The sequence below is a fragment of the Passer domesticus genome, chromosome 9 (genome assembly GCF_036417665.1).
Source record: "Passer domesticus isolate bPasDom1 chromosome 9, bPasDom1.hap1, whole genome shotgun sequence".
In the NCBI taxonomy this organism is placed as follows: Eukaryota; Metazoa; Chordata; class Aves; order Passeriformes; family Passeridae; genus Passer; species Passer domesticus.
In genome coordinates, this window is record NC_087482.1 from 15,317,735 (window position 1) to 15,331,073 (window position 13,339).

The 13,339-nt window shown below is 47.8% G+C and overlaps 2 long non-coding RNA genes across 2 annotated transcripts; both read left to right on the forward strand.

The window, feature by feature from the left end:
* The first annotated feature begins 366 nt into the window (after nucleotides 1–366).
* LOC135307539 (uncharacterized) lies at nucleotides 367–790 on the forward strand. The gene is made up of 3 exons (XR_010368275.1): nucleotides 367–447; nucleotides 536–607; nucleotides 695–790. It is a non-coding gene; the product is annotated as an uncharacterized LOC135307539 (long non-coding RNA).
* A 1,023-nt stretch (nucleotides 791–1,813) lies between these two features.
* Nucleotides 1,814–2,628, forward strand: LOC135307218 (uncharacterized). The gene is made up of 3 exons (XR_010367938.1): nucleotides 1,814–1,893; nucleotides 1,981–2,082; nucleotides 2,512–2,628. It is a non-coding gene; the product is annotated as an uncharacterized LOC135307218 (long non-coding RNA).
* Nucleotides 2,629–13,339: the final 10,711 nt, after the last annotated feature.

Consider the following 13,339-nt stretch of genomic DNA (forward strand, 5'->3'; position numbering starts at 1 on the left):
GGGATCTGGGGGGTTTCCCCACAGAAGGAGGGCAGGAGGGACAGAGGGAGGGCAGGATGGATAGCTGTGGCACTGCCTGCTGCAGTTTTCCCCCATGCTTTAGGGAGGATTTCTTCTGTGTGTGAGGGGGAGAGTCCCAGGTCCCTGCACTGCTGCAGCCAGCCCTCCCAGGGATGTTGCTGAGGGCAGGGAAAGAGTGTGGAGAGTGACCAGGAGCCAGCCCAGAGCTCCCCAGGCCCCTGGGCAGCTTTGGCCATGTCTATTCACATCTGGCTCCCATGGCCTTACCCGACTCCCTGGCAGTGCCCAGTTCCCTGTGGCAGAAAGAGATCCCAGCACACACTGGAAAATGTTCTCATCTGTGCTGCATTGTAGATGAGGGTGCTGGGAAGGCTTCTCCATCAGCTTGGATGAATAAAGTTCTGAAGCCCTTGGAGCCTCCTGCAGGTATGTTCTCAGTGTGCCACCAAGGAAGAATTGTAGACAAGTGGGCAGGCACCAGGTGACAGAAGCTTCTGTGACTGTTGTGTTACAGATGTGTCTACAGGGAGGACTTCTCCAGCTGCTACCTTGGATGCTGCACTCAAGCCCAGCTCCCATCTCAGGGGTGAGTAGTGTGTCCCTGCTGACCCCAAAGGTTGAGCCTTGCTTTTGTGGGGTCCATTCCTGGGAAATGGAAATATTTTTCTCTAAGGTACTCCAACAGGGAAGATCCAAGACAGAACAGACAAGATATCCCTTCAATCACCCAAAGAGATAAGGCAAGAGCTGAAGGATCTCCTGCAGACAAGACAAGGTGGGTGCATTTCCCTCATGCTTCCCCTGGGACTCAGCAGCCAGGGGCTTTGGCTGCACATCTGGACACGCCGTGCCCGGCACAGCAGGAAGGGATCCATGGCAGCCTCGCTGCCCCGCTGCTGCTTTCACGCCCTGCAGGGCTGTTTCCCAGCCTGGCCTGGCTGCAGCTACAGCCCAGCCTCTGTAGGAAGTTATTTGTCATCAACTGACAGGCATTCCTAACTGTAACACATCCTGAGATCCCCCACTATATCCAGCCCTGCAGATTAGGAAAAGGGTGGCTGTTTGGAGGTGGAAGTGCTCTCATCATGCCACCATAACCTGACCATTTTCCTGCTCCATAAATTTCACAAATATTACCTCTGATACCACCACCCAAGTGGGGAACAGCCCCATCTGATGCAGCTGTCTCCCTTCCTTTGTCAAGAGATGGACATAGTGCTTCAGTGGAAGGTGGCATTTCTTGAAGGAAGCACTCCATCTTCGGTGCCAGCCCCTGCTGCAGGAAGGAAGGCAAAGCCAGACACGGGCACAGGCACAGCAGGTAATTGCTGTGCCGGGCTCAGCCCTGGCCGGGGCTGTGTGGCAGCAGCTCTTCCCCCAGGGCCTGCCCTTGCCCGGCCCGGCAGCAGCCAAAGCTGGAGGTGCCTCGGCTTCCAGGCCTCTGGAGCTGTTTCAGAGCCCCGGGGAAACAGGACTGGTGCAGCAAGGTCCCTGGCGCTGCAGCTGCTGCGGAGCTGGCCCTGAGTGCCCAGAGGCCCAAGGCACAGGAGCAGCCCCGAGCGGGAGCCCTGCCGCCAGCTCAGGGCCAGAGCCAGCCCTGGCACACAATGGAAACAGTTCTCATCTTGGTTTGCTTCCAGACTGGGATGCTGGAAAGGATTCTCCATTAGCCTGGCGCTCTGAAGTTGTGAAGCCCTCTGAGCATTCTGCAGGTATGTTCTCACTGTCCCATCAAGGCGTAATGTTTGACTGACTGCTCAGGGCCAGGTGACAGAAGTTTCTGTGTCTCTTGTTTTACAGCTGTGTCTGAAGGGACAACTCCACCAACTCCTACCTTGGATGCTGCACAAAAGCCCAGCTCCCATGGCAGGGGTGAGTAGTGTGTCCCTGCTGACCCCAAAGGCTGAGCCCTGCTTTTGTGGGATCCATTCCTGGGAAATGGAACTACTTTCTCTAAAGGTCCACCCACAGGAGAGACCAAAGACATGGCAGGCAAGAAATTCCAGGACCCATTAGAAATCGTGTGGCAAATGCTGAAGGAACGTCTGCAGAAAAGACAAGGTGGGTGCATTTCCCTCATGCTTCCCCTGGGACTCAGCAGCCGGGGGCTTTGGCTGCACATCTGGACACGTCGTGCCCGGCACAGCAGGAAGGGATCCATGGCAGCCTCGCTGCCCCGCTGCTGCATTCACGCCCTGCAGGGCTGTTTCCCAGCCTGGCCTGGCTGCAGCTTCTGCCCAGCCTCTGCCGGAAGTTATTGGGCATCAGCTGACAGGCAGCCCAAACTGTAACACACCCTGAGATCCCCCACTATATCCAGCCCTGCAGATTAGGAAAAGGGTGGCTGTTTGGAGGTGGAAGTGCTCTCATCATGCCACTGTAACCTGGCCATTTTCCTGCTCCATAAATTTCACAAATATTCCCTCTGATGCCACCACCCAAGTGGGGAACAGCTCCATCTGATGTAGCTGTCTCCCTTCCTTTGTCAAGAGATGGACATAGTGCTTCAGTGGAAGGTGGCATTTCTTGAAGGAAGCACTCCATCTTCGGTGCCAGCCCCTGCTGCAGGAAGGAAGGCAAAGCCAGACACGGGCACAGGCACAGCAGGTACTTGCTGTGCCGGGCTCAGCCCTGGCCGGGGCTGTGTGGCAGCAGCTCTTCCCCCAGGGCCTGCCCTTGCCTGGCCCGGCAGCAGCCAAAGCTGGAGGTGCCTCGGCTTCCAGGCCTCTGGAGCTGGTTCAGAGCCCCGGGGAAACGGGACTGGTGCAGCAACGTCCCTGGCGCTGCAGCTGCTGCGGAGCTGGCCCTGAGTGCCCAGAGGCCCAAGGCACAGGAGCAGCCCCGAGCGGGAGCCCTGCCGCCAGCCCAGGGCCAGAGCCAGCCCTGGCACACAATGGAAACAGTTCTCATCTTGGTTTGCTTCCAGACTGGGATGCTGGGAAGGATTCTCCATTAGCCTGGCGCTCTGAAGTTGTGAAGCCCTCTGAGCATTCTGCAGGTATGTTCTCACTGTCCCACCAAGGCGTAATGTTTGACTGTCTGGTAAGAACCAGGTGACAGAAGCTTCTGTGGCTGTTGTGTTACAGGCGTGTCTGCAGGGACGACCTCACCAACTCCTACCTTGGATGCTGCACAAAAGGCCAGCTCCCATGGCAGGGGTGAGTAGTGTGTCCCTGCTGACCCCTCAGGCTGAGCCCTGCTTTTGTGGGATCCATTCCTGGGAAATTGAACTACTTTCTCTTAAGGTCCTCGGACAGTAGAGACCAAAGTCATGGCAGGCAAGAAATTCCGGGACTCATTAGAAATCATGTGGCAAATGCTGAAGGAATGTCTGCAGAGAAGACAAGGTGGGTGCATTTAGCTCATGCTTCCCCTGGGACTCAGCAGCCGGGGGCTTTGGCTGCACATCTGGACACGCCGTGCCCGGCACAGCAGGAAGGGATCCATGGCAGCCTCGCTGCCCCGCTGCTGCTTTCACGCCCTGCAGGGCTGTTTCCCAGCCTGGCCTGGCTGTAGCTTCTGCCCAGCCTCTGCAGGAAGGCATTTGGCATCAGCTGACAGACAGCCCCAGTTGCACCACAGTCCATGCCCACCCTCAGATCCCCTGCAAATTCCTTCTGTCCAGGCAGATCAGATGTTGGGGCTGTTTGGGGATGGAAGCAGCCCTGGGTTGTCCCAAAATCCTGGTTGTTTTCTGATCCTCATCCATTCCTTTCACAAGTGATGCCTCACCTTCTCCATTCCCAGTCAGGAATGTTTCCATCTGATCCAGCTATCTCTTTTCCCTTCTCCAGAAATGAAAGGAGAGCCTGTGCAGAAGGAAGTATTTCCCGGAGGAAGCAGTGGTTCCGTGCCAGCCTCTGCTGAAGGAAGGGAGGCCATGCCAGGCACAGGCACAGGAGGTAATTGCTGTGCCTCTGGGCCTGAGCCCTGCTGAGGCTTGAGCTGCCCTCTCTGCTGCTTGGCAGTGCGGGCACAGCCTGGATTGGACCGGCACAGCCCAGGGGAATTATCCCGAGCAGGCTCAGGGCACTCGGGTCCTGAAGGAGTGTAGGGGGATGCCCCCAATGAGAGAGGGACAAACTAGCCTTTGTCCCCCAAAAAAAGGAAGTAGGCCCAGAAGTTTCTCCCAGCGATCAGGTGAAAAGCCACCTTATAGGACCCCAGAGACTTCACTAAAACCTTGGGGTCACCTAATTGGATGAGAGCCAAAAGATCCCGCCTGGGCCATCAGGTAGAAAAAGAGAAGACAAAAGAATGACGAGGCTTTTGTGAAGGTGTTTTACCAGGAGCAGACCTCTGTACCTGGATCGGATTTTCTGTTTATTGTTTTTCCTTTTATTAAACAGTTTTGTTTACAACACTGCAGCAGAAGCCATCCTGCTCATTATTTGCCTCCAAAGGTAATAGCCAGGCTATTCTTTGGGTATTAAGTTCTCTTTTAAAGGCTCATAAAACCCTGGCCCGACAAAACAAAACTTAATACGTGGCGCCTGGACAGAATTTCTCATATTGAGGAAGATGGTCTAGGAATTTTTGATTACCTCAATCAAAATAGGACAATTTTCCTTGGTATTTGCGTTTTTGGGGAAGCAGGCCTGCACCTGAGTTTTTGTCGCGTTAAAAAAGAAAACTCAGAAGAAGAGATTTGAGGTTTAGAGGAGATCTCAAATCGAAGCCTCATACCGGTGAAGAAGAGGCTATAATTCAGACGGGACGGGAGCAAACGGCACACACCCTCAGAGGATACTGTGAATCGGCTAAGCTGAAACTGTTGCACCCAGGACCCGGGAAAAAGTCTATACCAAGAAGGACGACCAGAAGACTCGGTGAGTTTCACCATGGGGAATCAGTTGTCAGTAGCTGAGCAGGAATTTTTTCGTATTTTAATTATAAGTTGGAAATCCAAGATATTCAGTTTGACAAAAAACAGCTTAAAAAGCTTGTAAAATGGGTCTTAAAGGAGTTCCCAAACTCAGACATGTCTCAGAAACTCGATCCAGACTTCTGGGATTCAGTTGGACTGAAATTATATAACACAGAAAAGAACAAGAAGTCCAACTTAAAGCTGCGTCCAATATTCAGGACGGTGTTGAAATTTGTAATAATGGAAAATGAAAAGCAAGCAAAGACCAGGGAGAGGGCAGAATGCAGGCAGGACAGAGAAGACAGGAGAAAGCGAAGTTCTGAGGGGACCCAAAAACCTTCCTTTATCCCAGCCGAGAAACCCCGGTGGAGAGGCCGGGAGGCACCCAGGCCAGCTGCCCCCCCGCCTGCCTCACCGCCCCCATCCCGAGACAGGGGGGAGCAGACCAGCCCTGGCCAGGCTTGTCTGCAAAACCCGTCTTCCAAAAACCCTACCAGAGCAAAGTCCTCTATATCTCCTCTCAAAACCTTGCTTTGGCGTTCAAAATCGGTGAATTTTGACAGTAAAACTGAAAAAAGCCGAGCCGATAGAATCCAGTCTGAGAACAATACAGCACGTGGCAATCGCCATTATAGCCCCGAGCCCAGCTCTGCCCTTCGTGGGCGTGGCTCCTCAGACTCCCAGGAGTCCCTGGGTGGCTGCTCCCTGAGCTCCTGTCCATCGGAGCAGGGACGCGCCCCTTTTGTAGGCGGTGCCCGGTCGGTGTCCCTGCCCCTGCTCCCCGCCCACAGCCCGGGACAGCACACCCCCTCTCTGCCGAGCGTGGGAACCGGAAGTGGTGCGCCGGAACTGACCCTGTCCAAAATGGCGGCGCCCATGTCCGATAACTTACCGGAACAAAAAACAAATTATTCCTATGCTCCACAATGTAATTTCAAACAATCTAAGGAAGAGTTTAACACACAGGGAGTCACAGATACCTGGCAGAGGATAAGAAAGGATGCAGTTCAGGAAGGAGAGTGGGAAATTGCATCGAAATTGAAGGTTTTTCCTGTAAAGTACACTGCAGGTCCGGGACCCAGGGGAACATGGCAACAAATCAACTTTGCTGAGTTAAAAGAGATTTGCAAAGCCTCTCGTCTGTATGGTAGAGATTCTGCCTGTTTCAGAAGCCTATTACAGGCCACCTTCACAGCAAACATATTCACTCCACATGATCTAAAACAGCTTTGCACATCCCTGCTATCTCCAACAGAATTTTCTTTGTGGGAACTAGCATGGAAACGTTTGTTAAACGACCTTTTAAGAGGTTATGCAGGAACTCCAGCTACTGCAAATTTGACTATAGATCAGCTCTCAGGTGAAGGAGCTCATACAGATCCTCAAATACAAGCCCGAACTCTTAGTAGACAAGTATTGCAGGATGTCAAAGAAGCAGCAAAAACAGCTTTGTTACAGGTCCCTGATGGCAACAAGCCAGAACTAGATTTCACAGAAATAAAACAGGGCATAGATGAGCCTTATATTAAGTTTTTGGACCGTTTAAAAATGGCATTAGAAAAGCAGATTCCAATAGACCGAGCCAGACAAGAGTTATTAAAACGGCTTGCAATTTCTAATGCAAACCCAACCTGTAAAAAGGCATTACGTACATTACCACAGGATCCTGAGCCCACCCTGACACAGCTAGTAGATGCTTGCAACCGCCTGGGCACCCCTGAGCATGCAGCAGCCATGCAGGCAGAAGTATTGGCCAGTGCCATCACAACAGCTCAAGAAAACACCCTAAAGCAGCAGGAAAAAGCAGTAGAAAGGCAAACACAATCCCTAGCAGAAGCTTTAATAGCATTCAAAGGTGCAATTGAGAACCAACAAATTCCAAGGGACTCGTGCTATTCGTGTGGTCAGAGAGGTCATTTTAAAAGGGGATGTCCTAGGACCCGCAGAAGGCCATTGCCAAGAAACAGTGGATGCAGAGGTTTCTGTCACAATACTAACAGCCTTTACCCAGCACAGGGTTTTTCGTGCCATCTGCCGGGAAACGTGCAGCCCAGCACGGGGCAGTGGCTGCCATGACACAGGAACCACTGCGCCAGAGGCCAGAGACCACCACAGGCCACCAAGTTCAGAACTGCAACACATCCTTGCAGGACTGCCGACCACAATGTCCCCAGGTACCAGACTGGAGCTGTCTACAGCCCAGCCAGTGGTGCTGACCAATGCTATTGCTCACACAGTGTCTACAGGACAGCTGGGACCTGAACCACAACCACGTCAGTTCTTAATAGTGGGAGTGAGCAGATCCCATGCAGAAGGTTTTTATGTCATTCCAACTGTGCTATCTGTCACCTGTTCACAGGAAATTACAGTCTTAGCTTTGTGTCCAGACCCTCCATGTTTTTTACCCAAAGGACTGACCATAGCACAAGATTTCCTCCTACCAGAGTCCCAGAACAGCACAGCTGCCATGGCCTGGACCAGGCTCATCAGCCGCGGGCGGCCTCATCTCACCTGTGTCCTGAAGCACCTCGGGCAAGCCATCACCCTCACTGGCCTGATAGATACCGGAGCAGACGTCACTCTGATATCGAGATCGAAATGGCCATAGGACTGGACCGTCGTGCCTACGCTGGATCAGCTGGCAGGTATTGGTGGTCACTGTGAGAGCTCTCGAAGCTCGCACGCAGTCACATTTGAGGGGCCTGAAGGTCGTGTTGCCACCACAAGACCATTCATTGTAGGAGCTGATATAGTTCTTTGGGGACGGGACATTTTATCACAATGGCATCTCAGGTTAGAAACTGGATTTTAACAAAAGCTGTTGATGGACATAACACTTTAAAACTTACATGGACATCTAACACACCCATTTGGGTCAGCCAGTGGCCCTTACCTGAAGAGAAACTTGCTGCTTCAGAGCAGTTAGTGCAGGAACAGTTAACCAAAGGTCACTTAACTCCAACTACTAGTCCCTGGAACACTCCAGTTTTTGTAATCAAAAAGCCAAACAGTGGGAAATGGAGGTTGTTACAGGATCTCAGAAAAGTTAATGAAGTGATTCAAGAAATGGGTTCTTTACAACCAGGTTTACCCTCTCCTGTTATGATTCCAAAAGATTGGAAGTTGTCTGTTATTGATTTAAAAGACTGTTTTTTCAATATTCCTTTGCATCCAGATGATGCACCAAGATTTGCATTTTCCATCCCATCCATAAATCAGCAAGCACCCTTGAAAAGATATCATTGGCTTTCTCTACCAGAAGGAATGAGAAATTCCCCGAGTATATGCCAGTGGTATGTTGCAAAAATACTTTCCTCAGTTCGTGCACAATATCCAAATTCTCTCATATTACATTACATGGAAGATATTTTAGTAGCAGCCAAGGACCAAGCATCAATGCAAGAGACAACAGATCAGGTCATCTCAGCAGAGGAGAAAGCAGGACTCGCTGTAGCAAAGGAAAAAATACAGACACTTCCTCCCTGGAAATATTTAGGATACAGGATGACAGAACAAACGGTAACCCCGCAGCCACTCCAGGTAAGGACAAATCCAAAGACATTGAATGAAGTGCAGCAGCTCGTGGGGACTCTGAACTGGCTTCATCCACTACTAGGCCTTTCAAATCAGGACTTGGCTCCTCTGGCAGACTTGTTGAGAGGAGACACAGCCTTAAACTCACCGCGAGAATTCAACAAAGAAGCTCAAAATGCTTTGGACAAAGTGATGAGAGCCATCCAGTCACGTCAGGCTCATCGATATAATCCTAACCTGTCTTTTTTGTTTGCAGTTTTAGGAGACAGTCCACAGCTTCATGGTTTGATATTCCAGTGGGATCTAGAGAAGAAGGACCATCTGATAATCTTAGAGTGGTTTTTCCTGTCTCGTCAATTGGGTAAAACTATAACAACTTGCCCTGAAATTATTTCACAATTGATTATCAAGGCTAGATCTCGAATGCTTTCCCTTGCAGGAAAAGATTTTGCAGAAATCTTTCTGCCTGTCACATCCATCTATTTAGAATGGTTAATTCAAAATTCAGAAGTCATGCAATTTGCTTTGGAAAATTTTGCAGGAAAAATTTCAGTCAATTGTCCCAAACATGAGCTATTAAGTTCATCTTTAAAATTAATTCATAAGCCTTTAAGAAATAATGCACCCCTCGAGGCAATCACATTTTTTACAGACGGTTCTGGGAAGTCTAAAAGGTCTGTGATTGCTTGGCAAAATTCAGAGACAAAAAAATGGGAATCAGATACCGAGGAAGTAGATGGTTCTGCACAGATTACAGAGTTAGCAGCAGTTGTACGGGTCTTTTCAAAATTCACATTTCCTTTTAATTTAGTAACGGATTCAATTTACAGGTGTGGTGGTGGTGGTTGCAGGTGTGGTGGAAAGAGCAGAAGGATCTCTGCTGAAAGAAGTTTCTGATGATCAGTTATACGGTTTGCTTAAAAAGTTAATCCTACTTCTTTCCATTCAACAAGAACTTTACTTTGTAATGCACATTCGCTCACATTCTTCTCTTCCAGATTTTTTAGCAGAAGGCAATGCCATGGCTGATTTGTTAGCCGTGCCAATCCAGCACACACTTTTTAATGTTATTGAACTCTTCCCCTGTTGTTGTTGATTTAAGCTTCCACTCACCTTCCCTTCTTTTGGGTACCACTGTGCTTTTTCTTGATGTAATCCATTTAAAAATGTCTAGGGGACCTAAACTGATACTGTCCCATGGCCAAATTTCACTTAAGTGTGTCCCCCTGCACACTCAACAATGAGTCAAATTAAATTCTTTTGTACCATATTGATAAAAAAGATTCTTTCTGTATATTTGTCCCTCTCTATCCCTTTGTCTTTTCAATTGCACTTCTTTCTCTTTGAATGTATCACTTTCCTTGTGGTTTCACTTCCTTGTTCAAAGCATACCCATCTTTCTTTCACAGGGCACTCTCCTGACATCCTCTGGCTTGGGTTTGCAATATTTTTAGCCAGACCATATAGTTTATTTTCTTCTTTACAGGTTGTTAACTGGGAGTGATCGATGCATTTGGGATTCATGTCTGTGTGTACTCTGATGAGTACACGTACTGTATCTCCTCTATACAAGGGATAGTAACACTTCTCACAAGTGTTTCCTCCACTTCCTCCAAAGTGGGTGAGTAGTAGCATTGCTACGAGTGGGAGTCTGGTACGGGCTGGCCTCCTCACCTCTCGAACCACAGGGGTTTTCTCGGTGCCCAGAGAGTATTTCCTGGAGGTAGTTCCCAATCCAGTCTTGCCTCCCACTTCTGGTTTTCCCTTCTTCTGGAGACATTCTGCCATGACCTTTATTGTACCGACTCCCTTTCTTCAATTTGGTCCCAATTAGGGTTGCAAGGAGAGTGCTCTATGGAACAGTACCAGAAACTGAGATCTTATTTTGATTGTCATTCTTAGCTGAACAAAACTTGACCTTGTACTATAACAAACATTAACAAGCTTTAAGGATTTAAGGATAACAATGTAGATGCTTCCCGTGGGGGGTTGTGTTCAGGGTTGCCCTTCTTTTGCTGTTTTCCTCAGGACCAATTTCAAGTCTTTATTGTCTCTGCTGCCTATAGTCCATTTGCTTGCCTCATTTGGGGGTTGTACTGGACCCTTCACTGGACTTGCATGTGTCCACCCCCGCTCCTTTGTTCTTCCTGCGGTGTTTGTTGTAAGCAGCACCTGGAAGGGGCCCTCAAAGCGAGCAGTGAGTGGAGAGGTTTTCCATGATTTAATCAATACCCGGTCTCCTGGGTTAATACTACATATTTTACAGTTCAGTGGGGAAGTTTGGGGAAGGTGTCCCTTTTCCCTTAGTTCTTCCAGGGTTGCTGTTACTGTTTCTAAGTATTTTTGCATTGTCATGCCCCCTTCTAGATGTTCCCTGGTACTGTACAGGGTAAGCAAGAAAGGCAGCCCAAGCAGCATTTCATAAGGAGAGACCCCTAGATCTGTTCTGGCTCTTGTTCTTATTTGTAATAGGGCTAGATGTAAACATTTGACCCAGTTCTATTGGGTTTCTAAGACCAATTTTGTTAAGATATGCTTTAAGGTTTGATTCACCCTCTCGCCCTTCCCAGAACTCTGAGAGTGCCAAGGGGTGTGTAACTCCCACTTTATTCCCAGGGCCCTGATGACTTGTTGCAGAACACTGGATGTAAAGTGGGGGCCACAGTCCAAATCAATAAGATTTACTAGCCCATATCTCAGAAGAATTTCTTCCAAGAGAACTTTTGTCACAGTTTGAGTTTCTTGTGGGGAACACTTCAGCCCAGTGGGTTAGGTGGTTAAGTATGACCAATAGGTGTTTATACCCTGGGGCTGGAGTTAATTCAGTAAAATCAACCTGAATATTCTGGAAAGGTCTTATGGCTAATTTCCTCCCTCCTGGAGTTGTTTTTCACATTACCTTTTTGTTGACTTTTTGGCAGGTTAGACATTCTCCTGTGATGGATCTGGCCATTTCATATATTCCTGTCCCCATGCAATATTTCAGGAAATGATCATATATTCATTGTGTTCCCCAGTGAGTTAATTGGTATATCTCTTCCATCACTTTCCTGGTTATTATTCAGTTGAATATTTATCATCCATCTGGGGTCCAGCACTTTCCATCCCCTGTTTTTACTGCTCCCATTTGCTCTATTTCTTTTAGCTCCTTGTCCTTGAAAACTGGAACCCCCTCTTCCTTTATTTTCCCCTGGTCTTTTTTTACCCTTAGGACTATGACTGAGTCCAGCATTTCAAAGGCTGCTTTTTTGGCTGCCTGGTCTGCTAATTTGTTTCCTTGGATTTCAGGGGTATCCCCTTTTTAGTAGCCTTTAATATGGACTGTGGCAATTTCTTTTGGTCCTCTGAGGGATTCAAGTGCTTCCCTATCAGACTTTCATGTGCCTGATTTTTCCCCTTTGAGTTAAGGTATGCCCTCTCTGGCCAGATTTTTCCAAAGGTATGAGCTATCCCAAAGGCATATTGAGAATCCATGTAGATTGTCCCTATATCATCTAATAAATCAAAACCTCTCTTTAGGGCATATACCTCGCAGTTTGTGCAGAGCAATTTGAGGGTAATTTCCCTTTTTCTTTGTTTTCCTCTGCTTCAATAATGGCGTATCCTGATGCCCATTTTCCCATTACTGTTTGGGAGGATCCATCTATATACTGGATCCTTCCATATGGTAAGGGGTCTTCTTCTAGCTCTTCTCTTACATTTGTTTGCATCTCAATTAGCTCTATACAATTATGATCTAAATTTTCCATTTTTGGTTCCCCGGTTAAGAATTGAGCAGGGTTTCAACCTTGTGAGGTGACAGTCTCTAGATTCTTGACATTCATCAGGGTTATTTCATACCTCAGGATTCAGCTGTGTGTTAGCCACTGAGGAGTTTTTGGCTTAACACTGTCCTCAAATAATGGGATGTGTGTACTGAAATCCTTCCATTTAATGTAGGATTTGGAGTGTCTTCTAATAAGGTAGCTGTGGCTGCCACAGCTTGAATAGAGGCTGGCCACCCTCTTGCAACCACATCCAATAATTTTGACAGATAAGCCACCAGCTTCCTGCTTCCCCCCCAGCCTTGGGTTATCACTCCATATGCTATCCATTCATTAACATTAACAAACAGATCAAATGGTTTTCTTCAATTAGGCAGACTCAAAACTGGGGTTTTCGTCAATCGAGCCTTTAAGTCTTGGAACCGTTCGGTATCCTCCAGAGTCCAGACTACAGGTTCTGTGCTTGTTAATTTTTCATACAAAAATTTTACAGCTTGAGTATACTGATCAATCCATAATATACAAGAGCCCATTAGACCTATTATCTTTCTTAGTAAAAGTTAGTAATTTCTCCACCTTCACTTTGTGGGAAATTGTGGGGGCAAAAAAGTTCCAAGCAAAACAGGGCTCAGCTCAACTACAGCCCTCAGGTTTTGCATAGAGGATCTATTTAAAAAGCAGTGAAACATCATCCCAGCTGTAACTTTCTGTTGTTAAGGGATGCTTCAAAAAAAACATGCAGAGTGTACTTCAAAGTGGTCCTTAGATGAAAAATTACCCCATTTTGGAGCAAGCTTTAGATACTACAACGATGAATTTAATAACCTATCCTTTACTAGTCAAAACAAGAATTTGTTATCAAGATTCCTGCACAATTACCTTGGTTTACAAAATTCAAGATCCTTTATGCTTCCGTGCACCATCACTGACAACATCCAGACAATAAAAACCATGTTCCCAACTCCCCAGTGGCTGGTTTTTCATGTGAACCATAAATAAAGATTATTAAAAGGGAAAAAATCATTGAAGAGGATATATATTTAGAGAAACCTGCAGGAAAATAGGGGCAATATCAATTGTTTTGACTACAAAATCCACTAAATTATACACATTGTATACAAACATGGAGAGAGATATTAAATAAAAAGAAATT